The sequence below is a fragment of the Melanotaenia boesemani genome, chromosome 5 (genome assembly GCF_017639745.1).
Source record: "Melanotaenia boesemani isolate fMelBoe1 chromosome 5, fMelBoe1.pri, whole genome shotgun sequence".
NCBI classification, from domain to species: Eukaryota; Metazoa; Chordata; class Actinopteri; order Atheriniformes; family Melanotaeniidae; genus Melanotaenia; species Melanotaenia boesemani.
In genome coordinates, this window is record NC_055686.1 from 26,708,567 (window position 1) to 26,728,250 (window position 19,684).

Below are 19,684 nucleotides of genomic sequence, written 5' to 3' on the forward strand. Positions count from 1 at the left end.
AGTTTGATAATCTTGTTGACATGTGAGCTCTGATCTTCAGAACTAAATAAAATATAAACCAAAGGAATATTTGCAATGAGGCATTTTTATATTTTAATGTGTTTTATAGAAATCTCATTACATGTTTGTTTTTCAGACGTTCATCCAGCAGCGTCTCTCACAGTGAATCCTGACAGAGTTCAACACTTCACATCTGACTCTGTTTCACTGAACTGTGGAGGAAACTCTGCTGAGTGGAGAGTGATGAGCTTTACAGAAACACATCATCTGTCACGCTGCTCCTCCTGGGGGAGAATGACTGGATCCTCATGTAACATGAACATGAACCACAGTGGAGTTTACTGGTGTGAGTCTGGATCAGGAGAGTTCAGCAACACATTCAACATCACTGTACAGAGTATGTTATGATGCTTTGTTTTCATTTTTAAGTATCACTTATCATTGATGTCATTTCCATATAAAAATGGATTTTCAGTGTTTGTCTCGTGATTACATCCTATGATTTTGTGTTTATTATTGCTAGATTAATTCCTTCTGTGTTCAGCAGATTAAATATAAATCCATTCTTTAAATAAACTACTCTCTCTTCCATCACCACAAAGCAGCATCAAACTCTTGACTGTAGGTTTTACTTCATTCACTTCATCTCTTCACAAAACTATAGAACAATAAATATTTCTTCTTCATTCCTGCCTGCTGCTGTCAGGCTTTACAATACTTCCACCACCACCTGCCCTGGACAGACCACACTCAGAACTAGACTGAGCCACTGCCACACCATGTCTAGATCTGTGTAAACATGTATGTGTGTATATATGTATATACAGGACATGTGTATGTTTTTAAATACACATGATCAGATCTCTGTGTTTAATGATAAAGAGTTTTTTTACTTCTCTATAAATCAGCTTTTTCTGAATCTCTCTACCAGCTGATCTCTGACTGAACTTAATATCCACTGACTTTTCTTTACAGATGATGATGATGGCGTCATCCTGGTGAGCCCCGTCCATCCTGTGACTGAGGGAGCTTCTGTCAGTCTGAGCTGCAGACTGAGAGAACAAAACACACTTTCCAGTGTTTCTTTCTATCACAATGACAAACTTCTCCAACATGATGGCAGAGAGGAGCTGAACATCTCTGCAGTGTCACAGTCAGACGAAGGTTTCTACAAGTGTCAACATGCAGGAAAGACGTCACAACAGAGCTGGATGTCAGTTACAGGTGAGCAGGATTAAATTATCATACATTTTACTTTGTAAATCATTTTTCTGCTCAAAGCTGGAGAAACAAAAAGTTTGTTGATGAGTTTTTACTGTAGATCTGGATTTTTTTTCATTGTGTTCAAGCTTGAAATCACATTTATTTTTCTGGAAACACTGAGAGAATTATGTTCTAAACCCTTCATATAAATAACATTATTACTTTCTGTTGTGTTTCCAGCTGTGTCCAGACCTGAAAGCTCTTCATTTCCTGTGCTGTTGATGGTTGGATCAGTTATTGGAATCATATTATTGATTTTCCTGCTCTTGTTGTGTCTCTGCAAACGGTCCAAGGGTGAGACCTTTTTTACTCTTTAATAAACCAAATATTCAGAGTTATTCTGATGTTATACAACAAACCAGCAGTAGAACAAAATGACCTACAAAGTTCTTTAACAACTAATGTCTTTTTCACAGATTTATGCTGCATCAGGTCTGTACATCATTCTTTCATTTAACCCCGTCTCCAACATAAATCCTCATTATTTAACTTTTCTGTGTTAAACATTGTGTATTTATGATGTTTTAGGTGGATCCAGTCACAGAGCAGCAGTCAGAGCTTCAGTTCACATCCTGGAGTCAACCAGAATGAAATTAACCAGTACAGCTCTCCTCTCCACGGTCAGGACTTACACTTTTTATTTTACTAACTTTTTATTAACCTTTAAAATCGATGATCTGATCAGAATAAGAATAAACAAATAAATAAAAATGAAAAAGTTCAGAAAACAATATTTTTATAGAATATTCCATGTTTGTTCCAATCATGGAATAACCATTATCTTCTCTTTATTCTCTTTTATTTCCAGTAGATGATGTTTGTCTCTATGAGTCGATCAAACCCACTGAAAGGAAATAAAATGTAAAAATGATGTGATTTCAGAAAACTTGTAACAAGTGACTGATGTGGAATTATGAAATGTTTCAGATGCAGATGAATCCAGAGATGTCACATACTCTCTTATTGAACTGAAACATTTTGGGAAAAAGAGTGAGTTACACCAACACACACACTGTTTAAAGGAGGAAAAACAGCTCTGAAGGTTTTGAGCTTCGTGTGTTTTAGTGGATGAATGTGAGTGTGTTAACAGGGAGGCATCATGAACCAGAGGAGAGTTGTGTTTACTCTGAAGTGAAGACAAGAACTGCAGGTACAGTCAGTGTTTGGACTGAAACGTGTCATCATGTGATCACGTCAGCTGTTTATACACACACACGTCTAACACATGATTTAAATAAATAACACACATTTATTTAGTTTTCTTTAGTTTTATCGTTTAGCATCTTAATTATTGATTAAATTTCAATCAACACTCGTCCCCTGAAGGATGGTGTGTCATTGTTTATGCAGCTATTAATAATTATAAATTCATCAGTCAGTGTGTGTGAACCTAATTATGATGATCCACACTTTGTTCATAACCTCTTTTTATTATAACACAACAGTTCAAATATAATAATCAGAGTTGACTTTAATGCAGCGTTAAACCCTGAAATAGATGATTCACTATAAAATCTAAAAACTAACTCAACAGATGTAATAAATCAGGATATAAAGGATTGTGGTCTCGGCTGTAGTTGGAGAGAATCTCACCCATTTCACCAAAAATATCCTTTTCAACCGTACATCAGTCACTTATTCTCCTGATTGGCTTATTTCTCTAGAAGTAACACATTAACAGCTTTTGTAAATCAAACCACAACAAAGCCAGAAATCTCTGCATCAGCTGGATGGAAACAGGTGAAGCAATTATCAGAGAAAAATCATCTCACATTCATCACATAAATGAAACAAAGATGTGGAGAATAAGATAGAAGGAGGGATGGGGGATACCAACGTTCTTTCATTCCTCCCACCGTCCAAAGACATGCATGTTCGGTCTCTTGTTGGCTCTAAATTCTCCCTATGAGTGATTGTGAGCATGAGTGGCTGTTTATCTCTCTGTGTTGGTCCTGCAATAGACTGGCGACCTGTCCAGGGTGTACCCTGCCTCTCGCCCGCTAGTTGCTGGGATAGACTCCAGCTTCCCAGTAACCCTGAGAAGTAATGCTGCTCCATGTAACGTCAACATTAGAGTTTTTTCCTTTTTTTTCCTTGTTCTAAGTTTTTCTGTTTTCTTTTTCTGCTACTGTTGTTTTGCACTTCATCATCTACACAGTTACTCTGTAAATACTGTCAGTCATTTACATTAAACAATAATAATAATAATGAAGGTTTAGCATTATTGTTGCATGTCTGCTAACATGTATCTGGTTTTAGAGTCCACTCCAGTGTACGCTGAAATCAACCATAAGAATAAAGGAAAAGCCAAGAGAAAAAACAAAAGTATGTAAACTCTTTGCATTTACCTGCATTTATTTTGAGTTATTCACAGCATGTAATTCATCAAATAATCTTAAAATTGTACCTCTTAAAAATCCTCCTTATTTGAGAGGTTGCATGTATTAACTAACAATCTGCAGGTAACTGGTGAAGGACAATAAAACATTTTATAGATTTTTATTCCTTTTATATAAAAAAATTATATTAAGCCCATTTTAAGTCTTAAAGATGATTTTACAGGCAAATATGTGACTCAGATAATCTCCGTTCACAGGAAAGTGGAATCCTGCAGCAGGTGATGCAGCAGTTTATTCTGAGGTCGGATTAGGAGCAGCTCTGGATAACAATGCTGCCATGTAGGCTGCATGCTGTGCTGCTTTATTCAGGAAAACGCAAGACTGAAGAAAACTCAGTAACATGCAGACGTCTTAGATAACCTCATTTGTTCTTCTTCTGTGGTTCTTATACGATTCCATTATTTTTTTTTCTCTATAACCTGGATGAAGTTTAAATCTTTTAAAAAAAAATTTCATGATTATTTTTCTGACAACTTCAAGCTTTGTTTTAGCAAAAAATGTAAATTATTTTTATGAACTTTTTACGTGTGTGCTGTCGTGTTTCATATTTGCAAAATATAATAATAAAAACCGAAAATGAATAATTTGTTCTTTTATTTATAACATTAAGATACATGATGAGTTTAGATCACTGAGGATTTTAAAGTGTTCCAGCTTTAATAATTTTATTTTATTTCTAATAATTAATTATTTTACTGTATTTGTCACATGACACATATCACACTCCCACCTCTGACTTTTTAATCATTTGTTCTAATTAAGTTCAACATGTGAAGTTTCACGTGTTCAGAATGTTGCTTTGTTTTCTTTTTCCTGCAGTTTAACTCTTCTCACCAAAGATCAGACATTTTTAGTTTTGTTGTACTTCAGATGCTCTCAGTGTAAATGCTTTAGATGCCATATGTTTATTTTAAAACTCAGACTGAAGCATCACCATTTAAAAAGGTTCAACTAGTCAAGTTTAATCAGGTTTTATTGTGTGTGAAGAACACCCTCGATGAGATTATATGATGAGTTAAAAACTTAAATTTGACATGTGGCTTTTGTTTTAGATGTCAGTATGCTGTATGCACAGGTGCACAGGAAAAACAAAAGCAAGTAAAGTCTCCGCCCACCTGCTGCTGCACCTGTTGTAACCTGTACCTGTTGTTCAGCCTTTGTCCAAGACAGAAATGCATATTACTGAACAATCACTGCAACATCCAGCTCATTTTTATAATGTAGAACTTGTTTACTCTTGTGTTTTCAACATACATTTGAGATTTTACCAGAGAAATCAGTTTAAAATTAAGATGTTATTGCAAACCTCTAAACTGATAAGTTCATTATTTACAGGAAAATCAGCTCCTGCAGCTGTAAATAATGAGATTACGATTTATTCAGAAGTTACACCAAGAAAAATTTTGGTGATGAAGCAGCAATGATGTAACATTCATTAATATCACAGACGCAATTGACTCTGTTAGTGGTTAAAAGAAATTATTTCTCATTACAAAAATCCTGCATCACATGTTTTTCTCAGAAATCCATAAAGAGATGTGTATTCACCAGAATTTATAACCAAGAGAAAACATCTATTTTGATAGAAGACTGGGTACACAATAACACAGACATAATACTTTTGTTAATAATAGAATAAGAATAAGAAAACCTTTATTAGTCCCTCAGTGGGGAAACTGCTTTGTTGCAACAGTACAGGTGCTGCTTTCTGCACATCATACTGTTTTTACTCCTGACTGACTGTTACGGCCACTACTAATTGCAGGCAGCTGTGGCCGGTTTTATCACTGATTAGTGACTTCAGAGCGCTGTCTGGAATGGCTGGGGCCGGCACACCTCCGTCCCCGCCCCTCTGATTGGCTTCACTATGGACCAATCAGGCTGCAGCTTGCTAGAGGCTGAGGCTGAAAAGGCTGCAGCCGGAGCCAGTCAGGACGGGAAGCCGAAAACGGCACCAGCCGCTTCCCCTCACTTTGTGCACTGTGTGTGTGTGTGTGTGTGTGTGTGTGTGTGTGTGTGCGTGCGTGCGTGCGTGCGTGCGTGCGTGCGTGCGTGTGTGTGTTTGTGGTATCAAGACGAGACTGGTTAGCGTAGGTGGTCTTGTCCTGAGGGGTATTGCACGAAACCAAGATAAGGGATTAAGCCGGGATATGTTGGTTATCCTGGGTGAATTTAGCCCTAAGTCGGTTGCATGAAAGCAGCTCAAACTAATCCCGGCCAAGTTACTGTGGTGATTTATCCGCTGCAGCTAGCCTGCTCCAGACCAGGCTAACTGCTAAGGCTAAGATTAATCCTAGCGAGTCACCTGCATGTCAAACATCAATTCTATGAGGAATTGATGTGTCTTACAGCATGTCCATGGTCTTCCTAAGTATGGCGCGTCATTTTAATCATCCAGTATTAAAATATTACATATACAGTCACTGTACATTTAATCGAAATCTGTTCGTAATCGCAACAGCCTTTTTATATGGATTCGAGTTGTAGTATTATTATTCTATTCTATTCTACAGTCATTTAGCAGACGCTTTTATCCAAAGCGACTTACATTTGAGAGTAAGAACAACACAAGCATGAATTCAAACAAGATGGGACGTCATAATTAAGTGTTAGTCAGACCGCTTTTGAGTCCAGTTGGACCCAGGTGCTGCCGTGTAGTGCTAGTGCAGTGCATGTAATTTTTTCTTTTCTTTTTTTTTTTTTTTTTTTTTAGTTTTTTTTTTTTGTCATTTTATTTAAATACAGGATCACGATTTCATCACACAATATCAACTTGGTCATAAGTGCATGATTTCATCAGGCCAAGTGTTATATTGCTACGCTAATGAAGACTGCTCATCAAAGTGCTGTCAGAGGTTTTATAAATATGTGTTTTATTGCATTAATTGAGATTACAAAACACAGCGGATGAGGTTACAAAAGTGTATTCAAAGAAATCCGTGATGAGGGCAATGTAGAATATTCAGGTCCAACTCCCCTTCATCTGTTCCCTCTTCATAATGGCTTGTCCTTTTTCGGAGGATGTGCTGGACGAGGAAGCCCTCATCCTCAGAAGAGCATTCACACGTGAACGAGTCTTCGGGGACAGCTCACATCCCCTGGCCTTTGGAGATGACTATGTCATTGAGAGATACACATTTTCGGTTACAGGATTTCCAGGTCCAGTTTTGTGAGTGTCTGGCGTTTAATCCCAAGATCCAGCTCCATTTCTTGGAGCTTGCTCTTTTTGAGTCAGCTTTTAACATCTGCCAGCTCTCTCTCTCCCTCCAGGTGCCCTGAATAAAGCGTTCTGACAGTTTGTGAAGTCTGTAAAGGAAATGTCATGTGCAGTAGAATTGCAGTACGTGATGTACCTTGTATGAAGCGGACAGTTTCTGTGGCTGGGACAGAGTCAGTTATTGTCCCTCCCTGCATCCCCTCCATCACTGGCCTCCCTTTATTTAAATGGAGTGCCAGTTCCTCTGCTGGAGTCACATCTTGGCTTGGTGGGCCGCCCCCTGTGCCAGTTCTATAGGCTTTTTTTTTTAACTGCTACAATCATACATTAAACATGTCAACAGACACCTCATCTATTCACCTCATTTGTTCACGGTTATCTACTTAGGAGTCACTTACCAGCCTGCAAAATGTTCTTATATTTAATTTTTTCTTGCTGCCAGGTCCTTTTATGGCCAGACAGGTTTGTCCTTTATGAAGGACAGAAAGATAAAATAGATAAAAACGTTACATGAGGAAAATAGATTAAATGACACATTGTGGATAATTGTTTGCACCTACTCATACTCTACATTTCCTGAGTAACATGCACCTGCTTGTCACTCTTAAAGTATACAACAGTTAGTGGATTTGAAAAGTAACTCCTTTAATTGTAGCCTAATTATGACAGTTCCAGTGGAGCACTGTTTATTAATTGTACAGTTTTTGACCACTTAAGCATTGAGCCGGTCGGCTATTGTCTGCCAGGCTCTCTCGCGTTTTTTACTTATGGCATTGGTATTGCCTTTTTTCCTTATAATATCCTTAACTTCGTCAGAGAACTCCGTCAGGAGCTGTTGTTCAGCGGCCGTGACGTAGGATGCGCGACTTTTATCCATTTCCCCATCGGTGATTCTGTGAGCGATCGCGAGGTCTGCTTCAGTATGCCGTGCACACGCACTTATCCCAACTATCTTCACCTGGCTTAACCTAGCCGCACCTTCTCATCCTGGCTCAGCAAACGTGCAACCAATTAAGCCAGGATAGGCCGCGCAAGCTAGGTCAAGCTGGGCTTGCTTAATTATCCTGGATTTCTTTATTCTGGTTTCGTGCAATACCCCTCTGATCTTGACAGAAGTTTTGGTAGCGTGGCTTACTGGGTGTTCGCTGTGCTTTGTGTGGGTGATCCGTTTGGTGGCAGACCGCTTTGTGCTTTCCTGTGTGAGGACTTCGTTATGGTTCTGTTTAGGTTGGATTCACTGTTCTACACTTAGTTTAGTTTAAGCTTTGCTACACTTTTATTTGTTCTGTCATAGTGGGTGTTTTGTGTTTAGTTTTAGTATTGGGCTAGGTTAGAGTCTTTTTGTTTGTGACATCGGTCACATTAGTTTATGGAACTGCTGCACTTTTGTTTGGGTTGGTTTTCACCCAGAGTTCTGTACTTTCTTTTGGTTTCACTCGGTGGGTTTTATACAGGGTTTTGTTAATTCATTTGTGTATTTATTTCAGCAGTTCCTCTAACCCCAACACTCGTTCATTTTGTTTATTTTCATTACAGGTTTCATTTGTAGTTTCACTTGTGTACAATAAAATGTGCTGATTATTATTTTACAACTGTGTCCCAACGTATTTTTTGTTGTGTCCGAGCATACCCCTAAAGTGGGTTGTAACACTGACAAGAAAACATGAAGGAAGTTACAGACAGTTATAAACTGAGTTCAAGGCTTAAAGCAAAGTAGAAAATATCTTCATATTTGCACAGCTGATGACTTGTCCTCACATAATGTTTCAGAAAAATCTAAATATTGGCCATCCTGTTGTACATTCACTAACTGTGAAAACACATAATGCACATTGCATTATACTTCAGTCACTTTATGAGCTCTTCAGAATCATTGCACTAAAACAAAGAAAAAAACTGAAGCACATCTTTCACAGTTTGACACATTTTATCTGCTATAAACACACTAGCTCTGAGCTGAATGTGATGCATGAGGTCATTCTTGTACTCACACCTCCTTGTATGTGGTGAAGAACTGGAAAGTTGTCCTGTCAGTTTGTTCTCAGGCCCTAGAAGCCTAATAATGTTTGACACAACAAAGCAATTTATTCTTTAAATTAGTGTTTTATGTAGTCCCTGCTCTGAGAAATCACATTTTTAATATTTACCATAGCAACATGGCTGAAAAACAAAGGCGTCTCAAATAAGAACTGTTCATCTTTACAATTTCACAAAACATTTTCTGCTTTAATCTGCAGCAATCTGATGTTTCCCAGCAGGAGTTTGTATCATGAAGTGACGATCAATGTTTTTCACTTCATCTGTCAGAGTTTTTAGAATTGTGGCTGTAAATGCTGTCTTTGTGAAACAAAATGTTTAGCTTCAGCTCAGTGACACATTCAGTCAACGGTTTGGGGTCTAAACCACAATCCCACCACAATGTGAGAACATCTGCAGACTGTAGCATCAATACAATGAAACACTGAAATGAACAAGACAAATGTAGAGATAAAGATATTTTAAATCTATTCCAGGCAGGTTGAACACTATATACATCCATATGAGAGTTTTTATTTATATATGTTACGCATGTGTTGTCGGAGGTGCTGACCCACTTGCAGGCAGTCAAGGCAGGAGACAGGTTGTGCAGTGAAAATGAGTTGATTAAACTCAAACTGAGGAGCAGGAAACACACGGTACAGGTGCATGAGCCACACACAAGGATCTGACCAAGCATAACTGAAAACCAACAGCATTTAAAGACAGAGGGAGTAACAAGGAGCAGGTGACGTGAATGACAAATCAAACCAGGTGGGGTAACAAGCTAGGAACAGAAACCAGAGGACATGAAGGAAAACAGAACTGGACATGACAAAAACCCAGAAACCCAAACTATAATCAGAACCTAATAAACCAAGAAACACAAAAACCCAGTAACCATAACAGAACCCTAACAATATACAGATCTCATCTATAGATGCACCAGAGGAATGATGTGTGGGTGTTGCAGAGGGAAATAACAAATAGAGCTCTGAGATGGAGAAAACCACAGTGGGTAGCAGAAAAAAGCACAAGGTATTTATAACAACTGTGGTTAGGCTGAACGACTTTAACTGTTTTCTGTGGGGATGAATGAGCTGCTGTGGTGCTACTTCCTACTCTGTGGGGCTCAGAGTAAAGTCCAGGACTGACCTGGATCTTCTGATCAGCTTCTGTTCAGTTCTTTCCTGCCCTGTTCTGTACATTCACCACCCCAGCAGACCACACAGTAATACATGCTGATGCTAGCACAGTGTTGTATGTTTTCAGCAGTGACTTCCTAACTCCAAAAGACCTCGGCCTTCTCAGCTAGTGGAGATGAGTTTGGTCTTTCTTGTATAGAGCATCTGTGGTGGGTCAGTACAGTTTATTGTTGAGGTGAACACCCAGTCACTGGTACTCCTTTACCACATCAGTGTCCAGTCCCTGAACACAAACAGCACATAAATAACTACACATCCACACAACACGTAGGCAATAGGCATTGCAAGTTTTTTAGGGATTTCTTCAGGGATTATATTAATTAAGACCTCGCACAGACCTCTGTACATGAAAAGAACTAAAATGTTTCAGCAGCGGACACAAAATGTAACCATGACAACCGTGGTCAAAACTACTGACGTTGTCTGAGCTCAGTGTGAAAGGGAAGGAAACAGAGGGGGTTTTAATTTAAGAAGAGAAGTTAGAAAGACATTAGTCCCACATGCATGTCAGATGTAATGTCTCCTTCATCATTACTGTTGATGCACATTAGAAGACTTTCTGACTGGCTGTGCAGCAGGACTGGATGTGATGATGGATCACTCTTTTCTCTGTGTGCTGGGGTTATTCTGTAAGTACATCACTGACTTTCTGTCTGCAGATGATAGAAAATATTTCTATATAGTGAGAATGACTGTGTATCATTGGTTTAATGTGTTTCTCTGAGAGCCTGAGAAGAACAGAGTGTGTGTTTCTTGTTAATCAGATTGTTTAAGCAGCAGGTGTCTTGGTCCAGGTTAGACTGAAGAAGTGTGTAAACAGCATGTGTGTTGTTTAAGTTGTAGAAATGTTTTTGGTTTTAATGCTCCTCTTTTTTCTCTTGTTGATCTGTGCTTTTTCTTTTCTAAAATGTCTCAGTTTATCATCAGTTTAGTAAATCTATTGAGGTTTTAATCTTTATTGCAGTGCTCCGTACGTCCATTGATGCAAATGCTGAAGGTGAGAAATTATTTTTCTGTCTTTTATTTAAACTGAACTCATATTTATAATCTCATTAGTTTCTTTTCATGTTCATGTTCTATTCATATATAAGTGAATAGAAAGTTAAACCAGTATTATGTTGTTAAGATGTTGGGACACCATGAGCCTCCAGAACAACTTGTGTTTCTTTTTGTGTTTATTCAGTTGAAATCTTCAGGATTACATGTAGATACTGTCTATTTTTCATTCTTTTTCATTTCAAGGTCATGGGTGCATTTTGTGACTCAGAAATAAAATTAATAATAGATCATCCCAACTGCATTCTATTTTCAACTATAAAACTGTTCTTTTTATGACACAACTAAAAAGAAAACGTAAAGGACATTGCTGTTTCGTTTTCATGTCTGCCCCGCAAAACATGTTGTAAAATTCAATTTCGAATTTGCAATCCCAGGCAGCGCAGGACAGTGGCGTTAGTGGCCGCTCTTCTTTTAATTCCTCGACCCCAGTCTGACCCAGTCTTGCCAACATAGTGACTTTGTCGCTATATTTAGCGAGTTTTAAGACCCCTCTAGTGACTTTTTAAAAAAAAGCGACTAACGACAAATCTAGCGACTTTATCTGGTATTATTGGAGACATTTGGAGACTGAGGTGAATAAACGTAGTTTACGCTTCCCAATAAGGAGCGGGTGCTGTGCAGACCCCTCCCCCGTCCAAAAGCACTCATACAAAGTGTGGTCTTCTCAGAGCAACAGCTGCTGCCAGCTGTATTCAGAGCAGACCACATTCACCTCTGTTTCATGACTAGAAAAATGAAACATACAAAGCTGCTGCTGGATGATCCCACACTGGCTTACTATCAGAGTAATGTCAATTAATGAAGAGTGTGGAAAAAAATATTTAAAAAGTTATAACTGTTGTGGTAACTCCTAATACAAGAAAAATATGTGCAAGTTTGCACAGATTAATGTGCACCTCAAGTGACGTACATACACCATGTAGGCTATAACGGACCAGCTTGATCTTTGCTTCATTATAACTTTATATCCATTTAGAACGAAGGATAAAAGCCATGAACATGTCCAAGAAATTACAAAGAACTAAATACACTGTGTTGGAAGTTCTGGAGGAAATACAGACACAGCACAATTTGGCACAGTTTGCGTATCCAAGTGGCCAAATAGAAAGTCCGCCTGGTACTATCCACACTAAAACCTGCATAAAAGCTATGAGCTTTGTTCTATTCTCATGAAACTCTGTACAGTTGTAGTCAAGGAGTTGCTGAATCCATGCAGTGGTATCTTTATGCACAGAATGATTTCTGTCATGATGTTTTATCTGTGTACAAAAATACAAAAAAAATTTGCAGAGGATATATTTTTTTTTACCTATGGTTTATGACAATTTGCACAGGCATATTAACATTCACAATGTTTCTGACACAGGATTCATATTCCATAGGGTCTTACCTATCCATTGAGACCACGCTTGTGTATATTGACCTAAAAATTACAGAGTTATTGTTGATTTAATTTGGGTAGGTCTGTTCAGGCAAACCACACCTCCAAAAACCCTAGGGCTTAAAGGGTTAAGCAGCAGGTGTCTTGGTCCAGGTTAGACTGAAGAAGTGTGTAAACAGCATGTGTATTGTTTAAGTTGTAGAAATGTTTAGCATGTTTTGCCAAAGTTAGAAATTACACATTCAGAACTAGAAATGCTTCACATCCAGGTTTGCTACAGATGAAACAAAGAGCCTCATAAACAGCATCAGTGCTTCATGACATGTATTTTATAAGTTTGTGGATTTTTCTGAAGTTATGGACAAAATTCCTCCAAAAAACTTTCCTCTCATTTGGTGTTTTAATTATTCTGGTTGGATTAATTTATTATTTTTAGTATGTGTGTTTATTATTTTCATACTTTCAAGTTAAAAAAAATATATTTAATTTACTCTTAAAAATTACAGACGTAGAAAATAAATATGCAAAATAGAGATAATATGAAAAATTAAAGATCATGTTATATTTCTGTAGATTTTCTGTGTGTGTAAGTTTTCTAACTGCATGTCTGTATGAACAGTTTCCATGAAGCCCACAGTGGTCCTGCAGCCCAGCTGGACTCTGATATACAGAGGTGAGACAATCACTGCCAGATGTGAGATCCAGGAAGGTGGAGGAACTCAGTGGATGTATGAATGGAGACCAACCAGGTTAAATAGACCTCCATCATCCAGAGAACACAGGATCAGCAGAGTTACTGACAGTGGAGACTACAGCTGCCGGGGAAGAAGAGACGAGTTTTATTTAACACAGTGGAGTGATGTCGTCTCAGTAACTGTATCAGGTAAGTTGGACGTCTTTCATCCATTTTAACTCTGTTTTCATCTGATTCATCCAAACAAGAAGGAAACACTTCCAACAACAATATGGTTGTTTTCCTCTTATTTAATATAATCTGGAGTTTGTGTCCTCAAACATTTCTGTTACATCTCTTACATGGTGACAGGTAGAATAATAATAAATTATTTTACTTTCCTGATATAATCTAAATTTACAATACATCTAAGAGATTAAATGTGTAATCAGCCAAATTTAGCATGTTTTCTTGGCACTATATAATCAAAACAATTCATATGAGGCAGACAATCACAATTTCTGAATTAATGAATCATCAGGTGAATATGTAACTTTCTTCATCACAGCTTCATGCTGCAGTATTGATTAGCATAAATCATATCAGCACCTCCTCAACAGAAATCACAAGAACTGCCCAATAATTTATTACACTCACACAAACTTCTCAATTTATTTAGCAAGCATATTTAGCATTTATGTAGTTATCTTAGCATTTTATTTCTTCCACTAAATGACAAGTTAACGGTAAATCATCACATTAAATGGTATCAAATCAAATCAAACTTTATTTATAAAGTGCTTTTCATGCTGAAAGCAACACAGAGTGAATTACATTATTAAAAAGTTCAAGCATATTTCAATTCATGCATATTAAAAATAAAACAAGCCTTCACACACATAATGGCATGGCTCAGTGGTAAAGTGGTTGTCCTGTAGCACGAGGGTTGTTGATTTGATCCCCAGCCGTCAAGCTCATTTAAAGACACCGAACCCCTAATTGCTCCTGATGGGTCGTGGTTGAACGCCTTGCATGGCAGCTTCCACCATCAGTGTGTGAACGGGTGAATGTGACGTATATGTAAAGCGCTTTGGGTGTATAAGTACAGATAATTTACCATTTACCAAAATAGAATTACATAACAAAAAAAGACACTCATTAATATCTGTCACACAGTCGCACCCACACACCTCTATGCACACACACAAAGCAGGTTTTTCTTTATATCATTGAAGAGTGAGTCTTTGTGCAGAAGTGATAAAAGTTCTACAGCAGCATCATCCAAAGTAAACACCTGTTGATAAAATATATCATTGGCTAGTTGTTTTATAAGTTTCACATCACTTTTTTGCATTAGATGGTCACTTTAGTGAATTATTTGTAATAATTGATTCAATATTTCATAAAATCTAGACCTAGAAAAAAGTCCCATTTGTGCCCCTTTTCCTTGTCAGTGTTCCTGCCTGGCCCCCATCAGAACTTTTCTAGACCACACCTAATTAACTGAAGTATAAACCATGTCTACCACCAGCAAACTACTGTGTTAAAGAAGGACCTGCCAACAACAATACTTTTGGGGTAAATATGTGCTGGTGTGAACCATGAACCGCAATGGTGCCCTGGTTCCCGGGGTGTGGGGTTGGAACATCTGGGTGGGTGCTGGCCCATGCCGGGTGGTTGTATGGGGGGACCTGGTTATCCTAGGCATGGTGCAGGCCCTCTACCTTTGGGGGGTGGGGGGCTGCCTCCGGGCTACTGGGACCCTAGACCCTTTGCTCAGGCCGCCCTGGATGGCACGGTCTCTGCGGGGGCCGGCGGCTACTGATCTTGGCCCACTGGGGCCTGTGCCCCTAGACCGCGGGGTGCCCCGGCTGGGGCTCTCCTCTGCCACCCTCTGGGTGGGGCTGGGGTTGTCTTCGGGGTGGGGCAGCTTGGGTTTGTGCTCCAGGGTTGTTGCTGAGGACCCGGGTCTCTGGGCTTGCCCTGGTCTGCCTCAAGCCTCCATAGAGGTGTGGTCGCATTTTCACGATCCCACTCACCACTCCTCCTCACTGATCACTCCTTATTCCTCATGCTCTACATGCTGACACAGTCACTGAGTTGTCCAGTGGGTTTATACACTAAGAGATCATTTTTCTTTTCTTTTTCTTTTCTGTGAGTGCATCTGGTTGTTGTTGTTATACGTTTGTGATATGTCTTTTTGATTTGATTATTATTTATGAATCACTGGCAGCCCTTTTTTTTCTGTAAAAGCCATAGGAAATTTTCTGGTGTATTTATGTACAAGTAAAGCAGTTTGTTGTCTGGTGATAGTGTGGATTGAAGGGTTGTTGCCTTCTGTCTGTGGTGTTTTTGTCTCCTCTTTCTTCTTTCTGCATTCCCTTTTCTTTCCTTTTACTGTCTTCCTTCTTTTTCTGTCCCCTCCGGTCAGATCCAGCAAGATTACATATATTCCATGATTCAAAGTAAATAAATAAATAAATTATTCAGATTATCAAGAGGAGCCTTATACCCATAGATCTCCTAATGGCAAAGTACATTTGTTCGGAACAATACAGCAACCAGACTATCATTCTGCTTGCTATGATGCTGGACAGGACATGTTAAAAAAAAAGAGAGAGATGATGGATGTATGGGGTTTGTCATGCATTTGGTAATTATGTTAAAATATTAACACAATTAATTAAATAAATTAGTTACCACTGTTAACGCATTAATTTTGACAGCCTAATTTTTATTTAATTTACAGACTTTTAAGCAGATGGTTTCTTACAGCTCCAGCTAATGGGGATCAAAATAAAACAATAAACCCCGGTTACCACCTGTTTGAGTTCTTACCCTTGGGATGGCAATACAGGTCACACAGAGCCCGGACTAGTAGACTAAGAGACTCTTTTCTTTTTTGAGGTGGGTCCTTCTGGACCAAACACACCTCTACATGTGGGCTGTGCATGGTAAAGTTTGGGAACACCTTTTAAGGATTGACAGTCTCCTGTCTGTGTAAGTTGAGTCAACTTTATTATTTTCTGTTAGTAGAATCACATCAGGTGAAGCTGCTGTTGACCACTTCTTGTTTTTACTGTTGGCAGCAAATATTGATTTTAACGTATTATATTTATGGTAAACTGGTATTTTAAGTACCTGCTGACAAAATGACTCAATCATGTAGTTCCAGATTAACATAATATATCAAATCATCATTTGAATAATAGAGTCCTGCTGTGACCGTTGTATTGCGTCTTTTAATGAGAGCAAGAGAGAGAAAAGTTATGGACAGTTGGCTGGTAGTTGTCTGTAAATGTCAGTCCTTATAGAATATTAAGCTTTGATTAATACTCAGCCTGTGTGTGTGTATGTGTGTGTGTGTGTGTTTGTCTTATAACATTATGAAGATGATAACCTGACAGCTCACGGTGTGGGGACCACATTCAACTCAATGAAAAATGGTCAGGGGAATGTCCTGTCAAGTTTTTAGCGGTTTCCCCAGATTTCACCAAAACCAGCATTGTGTGCATAGGTATGTGTTCATGAGGTAACTCAGTACCGGCCTCTAGCGGTAGTATGGGGTACTGCAGAAATACACACACATTCATTGTTTTTTGTTATTATAGGGACATGTTTCTTGACCCATTATTAAATATTATTTATTTATTTATTTGTAACTTTGAACAAATCTTCACCCTGAACCAAAGATGAACTGATTGGTGGTCAAAGGTCAAGGTCACCCTGATATTGACCTATCTTTTATTATTTACATTTCATTGCACAATATACACAAACAATCATTACACCATTTTCACTGCTGAGTTATTCTTAGTTAAATAAAATGATTAAGCTATCCAATCCCAAGATAAACAGCAAAATAACAAACCACATCCCAAAGGAGCTGATGAGGAAGAGAAGAGGATGCATGATCAAGGCAGAGCCAAACAGTTGAATGTCAAACCATTTTTTATCCAGCCATTCGGATGGGTACCATGAGATTGCTAGCTAACAAAATGGATGAGCGTGAGGTGCTAACAAGGTCTCAAAGAGAATAGAGGGAATGGATTATTATGTGCTTCGCCCAAGCATGGCTGCATGAACATATCTCTGACTCTGTGTCTGTACTCTGTCTGTACTCTTTACTCTGCTATAGCCAAGGGCTAACCAGAAGAGAGTCCAAAATTCCACAAACAGGAGGACTAGAGAAGCTATTGGTGTCTCTATGCAAAAAGAAATAGACACAATTCTGATTGGGGACTCTATAACATGATATGAGAATGGCAAAGATGGAAAATCTAACATTTTTTTTATACATCAGTCAGAGAACTGATGGAGATGTTGCAGACTATTCTGTCTTCTGTTACGGCCCCAGGCCTCCTGGACAGCGTTTGCAGGTGTGCAGAGCTGATGTGCTGCAGCACTCCCAGGATTGGCTACCGACTCTCTCCTGGTTCCCTCCCCTCGAAGGCCGGATTGGACGCCAACGCTTCCCTGATGAACTGCTTGCCCATAAAAGCCAGACAGTATCAACCTGTCGGAGCGGCTGTGTGGTTGGTTAACACCAGTGCGCCAAGGGTGGCTTTGGACTGAGAAAGAGACTGTGTGAATTGGATGGTAAAACATTAGACATTGGATACTGAGCTTTCTGGTTTGTTTGTGTGAGGTGAAAAGACTCTTTCAATTAACTTTGTGTGTCGTGAATGAACCTTTGCTTTTGGGATTAATTGTTTTGTTGTTTGCCCTGCGTTTGTTAGCTGTGTTTTTTTGTTTCTTTTCATAGAGGAATACTCCCAGGCTTTCTGGTTGTTTTTGTTGGGTTACTGTTTAAATATAACACCTGAAAAAGGGCTCTTTTCGTTTGTTTATTTGTAATTGTAGATAATTCCGGGTTTTTCTTTCCTAGGATCATTTCTGTTACCTTTAAGGCTCCCGGTGTGGTTTGTGACGGTGGGTTTTGTTTTGTGTTGTGTGGAAATAAAATACTTGTTTCCTTTTATATCTGGACTTGATTGTTTTTGCTGCGTTCTCCCCGATCCCTAGCGGGGGGGGGGGGGGGGGGGGGGGGGCGTAACACTTCACATCCAGGTAGTATAAAGATTATTGTCCACATGGGGTCTTTTGACATTCTGAGGAGAAAAACTGGCTCAGAGATCCTGTTGAAAGACTTTTTTTTTCTGCTGTTGCTGAGACTGTGTCAGTTTGGAGCACACCATGTTTACATTTCAGGACCCATTCCTACAGCAGGTAAAGGAATTGAACTTTTCAGTAGACTTCTTTGTCTGAACACATGGTTATCAAACGCATGTATCACCCATGGGATAAAGTTCATTGATAACTTCAATATCTTTTTAACTGTAAGGAGCAACTCAGACTTGATGGTGTACATCCAAATCTAACTGGATGCAGATTACTTGGTGTACACTTGCATCATGCTGTTGGGACAGCAAACCCCAACATGAGTGTACAGATAAGAGCGAAGGACACAGCAGAGAGGTGATCAATTCCCAGCTCTCCCCCCTCACCAGACCCTCTTCTCCACATCACCCAAGGTCTTCAAAAGATGTCTCTATCCCACTCCAGACCCCAACGACCACCATCTACCAAGAAATATAGAGCTCCCCCTCTTCTCCCTCCTCATCTTCCCCTTAGATCAGTGTTTCTCAACCCTGGTCCTTGGGGACCACTGCCCTACATGTTTTAGAGGTGTCCATCTTTAACACACCTGACTGAAATGAATGGGTCGTTAGCAGGCTTGCAAAGACCTTGACAAGCAGTTCAATTATTCTGAATCAGTTATGGTGTACTTGGACAGAACTAAAAGACAGGACAGTGGTCCCTGAGGACTAGAATTGAGAAATACTGTCTAAGATCATCTGTCCTGGCAGACCAGGGCACGGGAGGATGTGCAGGAGGTTCACGGAGCAGCAGCAGAATTCAGTAGGATTCCTGTGTTAGTAAAATAAGGAATCAAACACGATCAGCTTGTGCGGTGAATGGAACTGTTCCTTGTATGACTCAGAATACAACACAGACCAGTGTAAATTTCATGAAGCTAGCTGTACTTAACATTAGATCTCTGTCCAACAAGTCATTGTTAATGACTTCATCATTTCTCACAGTTTAGAAACATCTGCAGCTCATTCAAAACACTGCTGCTAGAGTTTTAACCAGAACTAAGAGATCTGAACACAAAACACCCATTTTAAAATCTCTACACTGGCTTCCAGTCAGTCACAGAATAGATTTTAAAACCCTTCTGAATGTTTACAAAACCCAGAATGGTTTAGACCCAGAATACATCTGTGATATGTTCAGAGAATGTAAACCTAGCAGAGCTCTTTGATCCAAAGACTCTGGTCAACTAGTCCAGACCAGAGTCCAGACTAAACATGAAGATGCATCATTTAGCTGTTATACTGCAAAAAAAGTGGAACAAACTGCCAGTGGAGAATAAACTCTCACCAAATGTAGACATTTTTAAATCCA

At 39.1% G+C, this 19,684-nt stretch overlaps 1 protein-coding gene and 1 long non-coding RNA gene across 2 annotated transcripts in view; one reads left to right on the plus strand and one right to left on the minus strand.

Annotated features, from left to right (window-relative positions):
* LOC121639986 (Fc receptor-like protein 5) overlaps positions 1-19,684 on the minus strand; it is a 907,115-nt gene that overhangs the window by 167,115 nt on the left and 720,316 nt on the right. The gene's annotated exons all lie outside the window — the stretch shown is intronic.
* On the plus strand, positions 1,982-3,589 carry LOC121640080. The gene is made up of 3 exons (XR_006010334.1): positions 1,982-2,253; positions 2,354-2,413; positions 3,523-3,589. It is a non-coding gene; the product is annotated as an uncharacterized LOC121640080 (long non-coding RNA).